General features: G+C 45.7%; 1 non-coding gene across 1 annotated transcript; it reads right to left on the reverse strand.

The window, feature by feature from the left end:
* Positions 1 to 3,746: 3,746 nt before the first annotated feature.
* Positions 3,747 to 3,820, reverse strand: trnat-agu. The gene has a single exon. It is a non-coding gene; the product is annotated as a tRNA-Thr (tRNA).
* Between the last annotated feature and the right edge of the window lie 10,615 nt (positions 3,821 to 14,435).

Consider the following 14,435-nt stretch of genomic DNA (forward strand, 5'->3'; position numbering starts at 1 on the left):
CACGTTGCTTTGTGAGACGAGAGAGAAAATTACACGTGTTCTGACCAATGTTTTACATTCCTTTTTGGACTCCTGGGAGTGGTTAGAGGATTTCAGGACTACTAACGTGGTTCCAGTTTCAATAAGGCTGGCGAAGATAATGCAGCAAGTTACAGAGCAGTGAGTCGAACATCACATGTAGGGAAACTTTTGGAGAAGCCTCTTAACGAGAGAATTAATTGCAACTTCTTCAGAGAAAGTTTGACCAGCGAGAATCAGCATGGTTTTGTCAGAGGAATTCATGCCTGACAGATCAGGTTTATTTTTTTTTTAGGAAGTGATCAGGTGTGTAAACGAGGATAGTTAAATTGATTTAGTTTATGAGGATTTAAAAAGCCTTTGACAAGTTCCCACAACGGAGACTGGTAACAGGGTTATTATAAAAGGGATACAGCGTCACGTGGTAAGTTGGATCCAAACTTATTTGGGTGATTGGAGACAAAGGAAGGTGCTGTTTCTGAGACGGGGAACTGGTATTCAGTGGTGTACCGCAAGGATCAATGTTGTGTCCCTTAATGCTTGTGATTGCACATAAACAATACAGAAAAAATGTTGGGGAAATGATAAGAAATTTTGAGGAGGATATGAAGATTGGCAAAGTGGTTAACAGTGAGGAAGAAGGTCTTAGGTTCCAGGATTTCAGAGGTGAATTTGTCAAATGGGCAGATGGGGGGAGCTGAAAATAACAATAAAAACATCAGGCGATGAATTTTGTAAGTAACACGTCATGGAAGTACTCAAAGAACGGTAGGGCACTGGGAAACCCAAAGGAACAGAGTGACTTTGCATGTGGGTCCACAGATTTGTGAAGGCAGCAGAATATAGTAGTTAAGAAGACAAGCACGACTCTATAAGTCAAGACAAAGATTATGAGAGCAGGAAAATAGGTGTCATATGTAGAAAAGTTTGTGAAGAAAGCATTTGGCACGCTTGCCTTCATTAGTCAGAACATTGATTATTGAAGTTCACGTCATGTTCTGGCTGTACAGAACATTAGTGGAGCCACAGTTAGAATACTGCTGACAATTCTGATCACCTTCAACAGGAAATATATTCTAAAACTTGACAGAGTGCAGAAAAGATTTAAAAGGATGTTACAGTGTCGAGACAGCTTGAGTTGTCAGGAGAGAGTGTTTCAGCAGGGGCTTTTCCCAGCAGTGTACCAGGATGGTGTGTAAACTTCTAGACGTTTATAACATCATGATTGGGGTTGGATCAGTGACTGGCCTAGGCCTTGTTTTTACCCAGGATGGTGGAATTCAAAACGAGAGGGCACAAGTTTAACGCGTTTCACACGGACACACTAAACAACGGACAAAGTGTGATAGAGAGATATTTGGATTTCCAAAAGACATCATCTCAGCTTAGTCTTCGATTTAAAAAAAAATGGGCATGTATTTGGGAAAATCGTTTGAAAGGTAAACCGTGAAGAGAACGTTAAGGATATAAAAAATGAGTGATGTCGAGATGAGGACGTTTGTGAGCAAAATATTGACCAATGCAGTATGAAGTGGAGAATGAGATGTTCGCAGGAACATTCAATAAATTAGATATTACAGGACTCTGAAATACACAGGGACTTGGCTGTCCAGTTTTGTGAATCACATTAACAAGATCTGCCGGGGGAGCAACTGATTAGGAACGCAATAAGTCTTTTTATTCATTTGTTCAGCAACGACTGGGCCAACATTTATTTCCCCACTCCTATCAGTACTTGAGACGGTGACAGCCTTATCGAAACACTGCATTTCATGATGTCTTTTTTTGGAGAAGCGAAGTGTTGCAGTTATCAAATTGCAGCTTTCTCTTTTCCTGTTCACAGTTTAATGTTCAAATATTCAGTTGATATCAGAGAATGCAGAGTTTCTCCAGCAATTATGCTTGTGTTTTAGATTTCCTGCATCCACAGTTCATCTTTATTTAGTAATTTGAATGATCTGCGTTTTATGAGGAATGGAATGTTGCAAGCTGTCAAACATGTGATAGAAGATTCAAACTGAATGCTGGCAAGTTCATCATCAATTTTCCGAAGCACATTAGCTGAGGTGGGAACAGAGTCAAAAAGTGTGGTGCTGGTCAAGCAGCATCCGGGGAGCAGGAAATTCGATGTTTCGCGTACAAGATGTTCATCAGGAATGCTTGAATCATCGATTCCCCGCTCCTCAGATGTTACCTGACAGGCTGTGATTTCCAAGTGCTACACTTATAGACTTTGATCTCCAGTATCGAAAGTTATCACTTTCTGCTAATGTGCGGTACAGTCAGGTACTGTTCCTGAGATGTAATAACGTAGTCGTGATGACAGAGTGAATTTGTAGTTGAAAACGCATCTGTGAATCAATATTATTCTCCCGCTCTCACTCTGCCAAGGACAGGCTGTTTCGATGGAGCTTGTTGTTACAGCCAGTCAATTTGACAGTTGTGCATTTGGCAGGTCGCGAAAACGTGAATTCCCAATGCATTGTTTAGACTCGAATACGATACAGAGACGTTCGGTCTTGGGTCTGCCACGGCCTAAATTTGAAAGTGGTTTTGCTTGTTTGCATGTGCATAGTCGGTGTAGTGTATATTTGTGTCTGAGAGTGTAACCAGTTTTATTTTCTGATGGGTTTTAAAAATGAGGCGATCAACAGAATATTGATTTTAATTTTTCTTTGATAATGTAAATCTGAACCAAAGACATGAATTGTTGAAGAAACTCAGCAGGCCTGACAGAATCTGTGGAGAAAAACTGAGTTAAAGTTTTAGATCGACAGAAACCCGTTACTTATACATTTCTACATTATAATGCTGGGAAAATTATCAGTCTTATCCATTGAATGAGGATTTTTATCAAAATATCTCAATGACAGACAACCGTCACCTTTACAAATTCAAAAGGACTTTATTGACTATAATGCTGTTTCCGTTGCTCTCAGCTGGTGAAAGGCTGTGCTTAAATCATTGCCTTCTTTCGTTTCCTTTCTCTCAGTTTGCAGCAATTTCGAATGGAGAATTGGTCATTTGAGTGTCTAACTCAGCATGTGTCTCCATACGTCTCTCTTTGTCTCTGCGCATCCATCTCACCCTCTTCTTGTTACACATTCTACGACACTCTGCCTGTCCATACAGCTCTTTACCTATTTCGGCTCTATGAAAAGTCTGACATTTCGAGACAATTTGTGTGTGCAGCTGCTGAGAGGCTTTTTGCCCACTGACTGGAGTGCGTTGAACTGGGCTCACATTCTCTGGATAATGTGTCTGTCACTTCAAACCAGGCAAGGCGACACTTCTTCCTCAAACAATTATGACTGTTTCGAATTCAAAATAGAATTCCTCATCCACCAGGAAAAAAAGCAATTACACTGCAAATAAAGAAGCACAACGATGTATATATTTTTGGTTTAAATGTATGAACGGTGACATCAGAGAATGAGAGTGATCACCTGGTGGTATCTCTGCCATTACCACAAAACTCCCCGGCAAATCTGCAGCGTCTCCTCCCTTTTATACGGGGGAATAAAAGAGGAGGAGAAGCAGAAGTGCTTGTGGAAGAATGGAGAGAAACCACAGACATAAGTAATAGTTCGGAATATATAAAAAAAAACATGGCATTCATTGTTGGAACTTAACCTGGATCACCAAATCTTAACAGGGTGAAAGTTCAAGACGCTGAGTTACTTTCGCAAAGACTTGAAACACCAAGCCCAAAAATGAACGCAACAAGTAGGCACCGCTGGGAGTTGAAGCCAAGATCTCCTGTTTACTAGACAAGCGCTTTAACCAACTAAGCCACGGCGCCACAGTAAAGTGGCACTTACTCATCCATATGTATGAGTACCCGTAGCAAACCCACGCAGACACCGGGGCAATGCGCAAACTGCACACACACAGTCGCCTGAGGCTGGAATCGAACCTGAGTCCCTGGTGCTATGAGACAGCAGTGCTGACCACTGAGCCCCTGTGCCACCCACAAGAGGGTGGTAGATGGAACGCTTTGCCAGCAGAGGTAGTAGAGGCAGGTATGGTAGATTCATTTAAGGTGCCTCTGGACAGATGCATGAGTAGGTGAGGAGCAGAGGAATACACATGCTGCAGAATTGGGCAATGGATATCGACATATGCAGGATTTGGATTGGGTCAGGCTTGAACGGCTGAAGGGCCTGTTGCTGTGCTGTAAATTTTCTTTGTTCTTTGTTCCATTTACCTGGGAGGGCACAGCCAGGGTGAGGCATGGTGAGTGCTCTTTTATACACAGGGGGTGTCACGGGAAGTCTGTGGGTATTTACTGACCTTCTCAGGGAGTGTGATGATATTTACAGTGGGATCCCGGAGAATGTGTCAGTACTTACAGGGGGCTCCTGGGGAGTGTCAGTATTTAGATAGGGGTCTCAATAAGTGTGTCGTTATTTACAGTGGGACCTTGGGGAGTGTGTCGGTATTTACAGGCAGTATCAGGAAGTGTGTCGCTATATACAGAGCTTCCCTGGGAGTGTTTTGGTGTTTGCAGGGGGGCGGGGACAGTGGCATTGACAGACGAGGTCCCAGGGAGTGTTTCAGTATTTACAAGGGACCCTTGGAGAGTGTGTCACCGTTTACGTGGGGTCTCGAGGGCTGTGTCGATATTTACAGAGAGTTATAAGGAGTGTGTCGGTCTTTACTGGTGGGGTCCCAGGGAATTGGTCCACGATTACGGGGAAGGTTTCGGGGAGTATATCAAGTTTTACAGTGGGCGTACCTGGGAATGTGTCAGCATTTATAAAGGGTTTCCCGGGAGTGTGTCACTATTCCAGTCTGCTCCCGCAAAGTGTGTCAGAACTAACAAGGGTTCCCAAGGAGCATGTCAGCATTTACACAGGCTTTTGAGCTGTGTGTAAGTATTTAGTGGGGGAGGGGCGATCTGGAGACTATGCCACTATTTACAGTGGGAGTCCCTGGCTCTGTGTCGGCATTTACTGTGGGGATCCCGGGAGTGTGTCAGCATATGCAGGGGGTCCCGGTTGAATGTCAGGGGGTCCCGGTTGAATATACGTTGTGCGGGGTACCAGAGAATGTGTTGTTAATTACAGGGGGGTACCGGGGACTGTATCTGCATTTACAGCAGAGGTTCTACGGAGTGATCTGTATTTAAAGGAGAGATCCAAGCGAGTGTGTCAGCATTTGCAGTGGGGTCTCTCTGGGGAGGTGTCAGTACTTACAAGAGGGCTCAGGGCAGTGCGTCTCTGTTCCCAGGCTGTCCTGGCGAGTGTCCGTGTGTGCAATTTGGATCCCGGGGGGGTGTCGGTATTTACCAGGAGTGGTTTCTGGGGAAGTGCTTTCGAATTTAGAGGAGTGTGTTGTTATTTAGAAGAGTTTCCCAGGGCGTGAGCCCGCATGTGGAGGACAAGCCTCTGGATACTTTCGCGAAAGAGTTGGATAGAGCTCTTAAGGCGAGTGGAATCAAGGGTTATGAGGATAAGGCAGGAACAGGATACTGATTGAGGATGATCAGCCATGATCATAATGAATAGTGGTGCTGGCTGGAAGGGCAGAATGGCATACTCCTGCATCTACTGTCTATTATATTATATTTACAGGGTGGATCCCAGGAAGTGTGTCGATATTTACAGGAGGGGGGGTTCCAGCAAATGTGTTGGCCTTTAGAAGGGGATACTGGAGAATGTGTCGGTATTTACAAGTGGGACCCAAGGAGTGTTGCTATTTACATGTTGGTGACGCAGAGTATATTAGCGTTTAGAAGAGTGTCCAAGGGATTCTGTCGGTATTTACACGGGGTGTTCTGCAGAGTGCGTTGGTATTTACTGGGGGCTGGCCCCTGCGGGGTGCGCTGTGTTGGTATTAAGCAGGGGTCACAGGGAGAGTGTCTGCATTTGCAGGATGGTCACAAGGAGTGTCTCAGTATGTAAGGTCGTTCTCGGGGAGTGTGACTGTTTTTACAGGGGAGTTTTTACAGTCCGTGTTTACTGTTGGGGTACCCGGGAGTTTGTCCATATTTGTATGTGGGGTCATGGAGTATGTCGGTTTTTACAGTGGCGGCTCGTGAGTTTGTGTCAGTATTTACGGGGGATCCCAGTGGCGTGACAGTATTTATGGGGTGTCATGGGGAGTGTATCGGTATTTAGATGGGGTTGAGGGAGTATGTTAGTGTTTACAGGGTGTCCCGGGGGTGTGTCAGCACTGACAGAGGGTCTTGCAGAGTGTGCCTCTATTTAAAGTGGGGGCTCCAGGAGAGGGTGTCAATATTGCAGGGGGAGCAATGGAATTGCGTTGGTACTTACAAGGGTTTCCGGTGGACTGCGTCTGTATTTGCAGACATTCCCTGGGAGTGTGGTTGCATGTACCAGATGGGTTCCTGGGGATTGCGTCGGTACTGAAGTGGAGGTCCTGGGAGGTATATACAAAGTGGGTCACAGGGAGTGTGTCCGTGTTTACAGAGGGACCCGGAGAGTATGCCGTTATTTACTGGAGAGGGGTGCCAGGGAGACTCTCAGTACTTACAGGGAGTCCCATGGAATGTGTCAGCATTTACAGGGTGTCTCAGGGATTGTGTTGTTATTTAGTGGGTGGTCGCACGGAATTTCAGCGGGACTTGGTGAGTGTGTGGATATTTACAAGGTGTTCCCCGGAAGTGTTTCAGTAGTTACAGGGGCGTCCCAGGGAATGTGTCCGCAATTAAAGGCTGTGTCCTGGGGAGTCTGCCTGTAAATACAGGGAGTCTCAGGGAGTGTTTCAGTATTTAGAGAGGTCTCCTGGGGAGTGTGGCAGTACTAACATTGGGATGCAGAAAGCGTGTTAGCATTTACGGTGTGGACCTGGTGAATGTGTCGTTATTTACAAGTGGGTCACGAGGAGTGTGTCAGTAATCAAAGACGTTTTGCAAGATGTGTGTCAGTATTTACAAACGGCGTCCTGAGGAGTGTATCTGTATTTAAAGGGCAGTTACCAGAGAGTGTATCGGTATTCCAGGGAGAGTCCATGGAATGCGTCAGTGATTTTTTTCTGCCGGAAAGTGCCAGGAGTGTGTCTGTATTTACAGGGGAGGTACCAGGGAGCGTGTCGGTATTACAGAAGGAACCCAGGGAATATGTCAGCACTTTTTAGGGGGCGTTGATTTGTCTATACTTACAGATAGGTTCTGGTGAGTCTGTCGGTATTTGCAGTGGGCTTTCTGCGAGTATGTCGTCATTTACAAGTGGTTCCCAAAGAGTGTGTTGTTATTTACGATGGGCAGTTTCGGGGAGTGTGTTGGTATCTACAGAGTGTGTCCTGGAGAGTCTGTCAGTATTGAAAAGGGGAACCCAGAATGTGGGTCCGTACTTGCAGGGAGGGTCCCAGGCGCATGTCAGTAATTACAAGGTGTCATGGCGAGAGTGATCGTATTTTCAGGTGGTGTTGCTGGGAGCGAGGGTCCCAGGGAGTCTGTCTGTATAAAAGTGGGGGTTCCAGTGACTATGTTGGTAATTACAGGAGGTTACAAATGGGTGTGTCTATATTCAGAGGGGGGCACCAGTGAATGTGTCAGCATTTATAGGGGTCCTGGGGAGTGTGTCGGTACTTACAGTTACCTCCCAGGGAGTGTGTCCCTAATTACAGTGGGGGCCCCGGGGACTGTGTCCGTATTTACATGTGGGGTCCCGGGGATTGTGTCAGTATTTGCAGGAGGTTTCTGGGGAGATTTTCAGTACTTACAGCGGTTTTCCATTGGAGTGTTTCTTTTTTTTTAACAGGTGGATCCCCGGGTGTTTGGTGGTATTTATGGCCTGCCCCGTGGAGTGTGTCAGCACGTGCAGGAGGTCTCGGGGAGTGTGTCGGTATTTAGAAGGGGTTCCCAGGGAGTGTGTCGGTATTGAGAGGGAGTGTCCCGGAAAGAGTGTCCCTACTTACAGGCTGAATCACGGGAATGATGTGTTGGTAGTTACAAGGGGAACTTTATTACTGGAACAGCACAGCAGGTCAGGCAGCATCCAGGGAACAGGAGATTCGACGTTTCGGGCACAGGCCCTTCTTCAGGAATCCTGAAGAAGGCCTGTGCCCGAAACGTCGAATCTCCTGTTCCCTGGATGCTGCCTGACCTGCTGTACTGTTCCAGCAATAAAGTTTCAACTTTGATCTCCAGCATCTGCAGACCTCACTTTCTCCTAGTTACAAGGGGATCCCGCTGTTAGAATCAGGAGCGAAGCAGTCACATTGTTGGATTTTTTAATAGTGCTCCACAGATTTCCAAGGAGGTGGAAGAGAGGATTGGCAAAATTATTCTGGGTAGGAGTGAAAGGAAAAGCGTGGTCATTATGGGGGACTTTAACTTCCCCAACATTGACTGGAAATGCTGCACCTCCAGAAAAACGGATTGTTCAGTTTTTTGTCCAATGTGTACAGGAGAGTTTCTGACACAGAATGTCGAAGGGCCGAAAAGAGAGGAGGCCACACTGAACCTGGTGCTTGGTAATGAACCAGGCCAGATGTTTGATTCAGTTGTAGGTGAACACTTTGGAGAGAGTGACCATAATTCAGTTGCGTTTAGTTAAGCGATGGGAAGAGAGACGTGCATGCTACAGGCTAAGTGTTATCGATGGGGCAAGGGCAATTATAATGCGAAAAGGCAAGAATTAGGACGCATAGCATGTGTTAGCAAAATGCATGGGATGCAGACAATAGAAATGTGGAGCTGGTTGAAGGAACAGATATTGCATGTCCTTGATAGTTATGTTCCTGTTAGGCAAGGAGGAAGTGATAAGGTAAGGAAACCATGGTTTACTGCAGAAATTACATTTCTTGTTAAGCAGAAGGATGTTTATGTGTCGTTAAGGCAGGATGGTTCAGATGAGGCAATGGAGAGTTATGGGTCAGCTCGGAAGGATTTAAAGAGAGAGTTAAGACGAGCTAAGGGAGGACACGAGCAGACTTTAGCAAATAGAATAAATGAGAAGACTAAAGTTTTCTACAGGTATGTGAGGAATAAAAGGATGAGTAGGATATGAATAGCTGAAAATTAGATTAGATTACTTTTTAGATTAGATTACTTACAGTGTGGAAACAGGCCCTTCGGCCCAACCAGTCCACACCGACCCGCCGAAGCGCACCCACCCATACCCCTACATTTACCCCTGCATCTAACACTACGGGCAATTTAGCATGGCCAATTCACCTAACCTGCACATTTTTGGATTGTGGGAGGAAACCGGAGCACCCAGAGGAAACCCACGCAGACACGGGGAGAATGTGCAAACTCCACACAGTCAGTCGCCTGAGGCGGGAACTGAACCCGGGTCTCTGGCGCTGTGAGGCAGCAGTGCTAACCACTGTGCCACCGTGCCGCCCACCATCAGGAAGGGCTTATGCCCTTCTTCAGGAAGGGCTTATGCCCGAAACGTCGATTCTCCTGTTCCCTGGATGCTGCCTGACCTGCTGCGCTTTTCCAGCAACACATTTTCAGCTCTGATCTCCAGCATCTGCAGACCTCACTTTCTCCTCTAGGATATGAATAAGGCCAGTCAGAGACAGAAGTGGGAAGTTGAGTGTGAACACTGTGGAGATCGGAGAGATGCTAAACGAACATTTCTCATCGGGATTCACTTAGGTAAAGGAGAATATTGCAGAGGAGAAGACTGAGATTCGCGATGTTAGATTAGAAAGGATCGAGGTTAGTTACGAATTTGTGTTATCATTTCGAGAAGGAGTGAAAGTAGACAAGTCCCCTGGGCCAGATGGGATTTATCGGAGGATTCTCTAGGAAGCTAGAGACGAGATAGCAGAGCCATTGGCTTTGATATTAGAGTTGTCGTTGTCTACAGGTTTAGTACCAGATGATTGGAGGATTGCATGTTATGCCATTGCCAAAGAAGGGCAGTAGAGATGCCCCAGGTAATTAGAGACCAGTGAGTCTTATTTCTGATGTAAGGAAGGTTTGGAAAGGAATATAAGAGATAAGATTTATCGTCATCTAGCAAGCAACAATTTTATATCAGATAGTTAACATGGTTTTGTCAAGGGCAGGTCGTGTCTCACAAACCTCACTGAGATTTTTTTCAGAAGGTAACTAAGCATGAAGATGAAGGTAGGGCAGTTGATGTGGTATACATAGACTTCAGTAATGCCTTTTATAATATTCCATATGGTAGGCTGTTGGAGACGATGTACAAGCATGGGATTGAAAGTGATTTAACAGTTCCGATTAGAATCTGGCTTTCTGAAAACAAGCAGCGATTGGTGGTTGATGGAAAATATTCAGCCTGGAGGTTGGTTACTGGTGGAGTACCACAAGGATCTGTTTTGGGATCATTGCTGTTTGTCATTTTTATAAATTACTTAGAGGCAGGCAGAAGTGGATGGATCAGTAAATTTGCAGATGACACTAAGATCGTTGGAGCAGTGGACACTTTGGAAGCATGTTACAGGTTGCGGGGGACTTGTATAAACTGCAGAATTGGGTGAAAGGTGGAAACTGGCGTTCAATCCATCTAAATGTGAGGTGATGCTCTTTGTGAAGAATAACAGGAAGAATGACTACGGGGTATGTGGAAACATTATTGGTAATGTGGATGTGCAGAGTGATCTTGGTGTCCATGTACATAGATCCCTGAAAGTTGCCACCCAGATGTTTAGTGCTGTTGAGAAGGCAGTCGGTGTGTTAGAGTCCATTGGTAGAGAGATTGAGTTCCAGAGCCACAATATCATGCTGCAAATATACAAAACACTCGTGCGGCCACACCTGGAAAACTGTGCACAATTCTGGTCCCTATATTTCGGGAAGGATGTGAAGGAATGGAAAAGGTGAAGGGCAGATTTACCAGAATGTTGCCTGGTCTGGAGGGAAGGTCTTGTGAGGAAAGCTTGAGAGACTTGGATCTGTTCTCATTGAAAAGATGAAGGCTTAGAGTGCATTTGATAGAGACATAAAAGATGATCAGAGTATGAGATATCGTAACAGTGGAAATGTTTTGCTTAGGATGATGACCTCAGGTTGTACTAGGGGACATAACTACAAATTGATGGATGATAGATTTAAGACAGATGTCAGAGGCAGGAACTTTCTGAGAGAGTTGTAAGCTTGGCTTACATGTCTGCCAATGCGGTTAACTTAGCCACATCAGGGAGATTGAAACACTCATTGGATAAGCACGTGGACGATGATGGGTTAGTGTAGGAGGACGAGCCGAGAGTAGTTCAAAGGTCGGCACAACATCGAGGGCCGAAGGGCCCGTACTGCACTGCATTGTTCTCTGTTCTAGGTTCTATCTTGTCAGTACTTGCAGAGAGTGCTGGTGAGCGTGTCTTTAGATATGGCGTTGCCCCAGAGATGTGTGTCGGTATTTTCGTGTGTGGGGTACGGAGCAGAGGGTCGGTATTTCTGGAGGGCCACAGGGAGTATGTCAACATTTGCAAGGTGTCTTCGGGACTGTGTTGTTATTTAGAGGGTGGCCCGACGGAGTGTGTCTGTATTAGCAGGCTGGGTGTCAAGGAGTGTGTTGGTATTTACAGGGGTGTTCCCAGGGAGCCTGTCCTCATTTACATGTGAGTCCTGGGGTGTGTGATGGTATTTACAGCGGATGCCCTATGCAGAGTGTGTATATTTACGTGGGAGTCCCACGGAGAGTGTTAGAATTTGCATGGTATCCCATGGAGTGTGCCAGCATTTACCTGAAATTTGGAATCTGCGTCAGCATTTGGCTTGGGGGGGGGGGGGGGTTCCCGAGGAATGTGTTGGTCGTTACAAGTGCGTCCCGGGAGGTCTCAGTTGTCACAGGGAGAGCCTGGGTAATGTGAGGTATTTCTGGATGTCCTGGGGAGACTGTCAGTATTTAAATCGGTGTTCCAAGAAATGTATTGATATTCACATGTGGATCGCACCAAGAAATGTATTGATATTCACATGTGGATCGCATGCATTGAGTCGAAATTGTTGTGGGGAAACTGTGGGAGTTGGCTCACTGGCTGTCGTTAGGAGAACAGAGTGGGGATGGGTTCAAAGGCCCTTGCTAGGATTCCTACTATGTGTCCCTAGCTACAGCCTGTGAACCAATTCCCACTCTGTACCCGTAGCAACTGCCTGTGAACCGATCCCTCTGATACCCTAGCAACGGTATTGAAACCTCCCCACTTTTTTTCATCAAACGTCCTTTGAAAACATTCTCCTCTGTGCTCCTCACAAATGACTGGAGATTGGTTCTGCCCCAAGCAACAGCATGTGACCCAATCTCGACACTGCTTCAAAGAATAAAGAATTTGGCAAATTACACGACAGGAGCAGGCCCTTCGACCCTCCAGACCTCCGATGATCTAAATCCTCTGTAGAACCTGTCAGCTGTTTTCCAAGGATTTGTATGCCTCTGCTCCCAACCCATGCATGTATCTGTCGAGATATATCTTAAATGACGCCATCGTGCCCGCCTCTATGACCTCCACTGGCAACACATTCCGGGTTCCCACCACCTTCTGCATAAAGAACGCTCCACGCATATTTCCTAAAAATATTTCCCCTCTCACTTTGAACTCGTGAACACGATTAATGGAGCTCCCCATTCTGCGTAAAATCATTTTACTATCCTCCCTGTCTATACCTCTCAACATATCGTAGACTCCACTCAACTTTTGTCTTTCTAATAAAAATAATCCCAATCTACTCAACCCGTCTTCATCGCTCGTGCTCTCCATACCAACAATATCCTGGTGGAACTCCTCTGCCCCTTGCCATCGCATCCATAACGTTTGATAATGCGGCGACCAGAACTGCATGCAGTATTCAAAACGTGGCCGAAATAAAGTCCAAGAACTGAAATATGATTCACCAACTTTTGTACTCAATACCCCGTCGAACTTATGCCATATATCTCTTTGGCCACTTCATCGACCTGCATTGCCAACTTCAGGGTACAAGGGACCTGAAAGCCCAGGTCTCTCCGAACAACAAATGTTATCAGGGCTTTTCCATTTATCATGCATTTCGCTCTCGAATTAGATCTTCCAGAATGCATCACCTCGCATTTGCCTATATTGAACTCCTTCTCACACTTCTCTGGCCAAATCTCCAATCTATCTATATTCTGCTGCGTTCCCTGACAGTCCTCTTCGCTCTCTGCTGACAATCTTAGTGTCATCTGCAAACGTGCTAATCGTATCACCTATACCATTCTCCAGATCATTTATGCGTATCACAAACAACAGTGGTCTCAGCATGGATCCCAGTGGAGCAACACTAGCCACAGTTATCCATTTTGAAAAACTCCCTTCCACGACTACTCTGACTCCTGCTGTCCAGAAAGACAATAGACCCTGCACTCCATGCAACTTCAATTTCTCCATCGTCCTACTACAGCGACTCTTATCAAACGCTTTACTGAAACGCATGCATATGGCGTCTACACCCTTCCCTCATCAATTAACATTGTTCCCTCCTCAAAGTATACTGTTAATTTGGTGACACATGACCTTCCCTGCAAAAAACCATGCTGCCTATCACTGATAATCCGATCTTCTTCCAAATGATAAAACATTCTATCCCTCACTATCTTCTACAGCAGCATCCCTACCACTGACACCAGGCTCATCACTCTATACTTACCTGAATTATCTTTGCGACACTTCTTAAGCAAGGGGAACATGTTAACAATTCTCCAGCCCTCTGCGATATCACCTGTGTTCATGGGTGCTGGAAAGACATCTGTGAAGGCCCCAGTTATTTTTGCTCTTGCCTCCCTCAGTAGCCTGGGCTGGATCCCAGCAGGACTGGGGAATCATCCACCTTAATGTCTTTTATAATACCCAATACCTCTCCTCCCCACTCATCCCAACTTGCGTGAGAGTAATCAAACAGCGATTCCTAAACTCAACAACCATCATGTCCCTCTCCTCGGTGAATACCGTTGCAAAGCACTCAATAAGAATCTCACCAATTTGCTCGCACTCCATTCAAAACTTCGCTCCTTTGTCCTTGAGTGTGCCAACCCTTTCTCTAGTTTCCCTCTTGCTCCTTATACACGAATAAAAGCTTTTGGGATTTTTCGCAACCCTGGTTTGACGTTTTCAGTCCTCATTGCAAATTAGTCCTAAATTCCCGATATGCTTCCAAAGGTTCGTCTGTTTTCCTTCACCTCGACCTCATATATGCTTCAATTTTCCTCTTAGCTGCTGTCACAATTTCATCTGTCATCCACGACCCCAAATCTTGCAATTTATATCCCTCACTTTCATAGCGAATTGTCTGTCCAACCAGATGCAAAATGAGATGATCCATCTCAGCCTTCTCCAGTGGTTCCTTACGTCACAGATGTGAGCTTTAAGCCAGTTCAATTTAGTTTGAGTAATGTCAAGTAGTGGACAAATAGTGTAAAGGCTACGGGCCCTGCTAACATTCTGGCAATAATACTGTTAGCTTGTGCTCCAGAACTTGCCACCCACCAAGCCAAGTACCGCTCCAGCAC

This window comes from Chiloscyllium plagiosum, chromosome 8, assembly GCF_004010195.1.
Source record: "Chiloscyllium plagiosum isolate BGI_BamShark_2017 chromosome 8, ASM401019v2, whole genome shotgun sequence".
NCBI lineage: Eukaryota > Metazoa > Chordata > Chondrichthyes > Orectolobiformes > Hemiscylliidae > Chiloscyllium > Chiloscyllium plagiosum.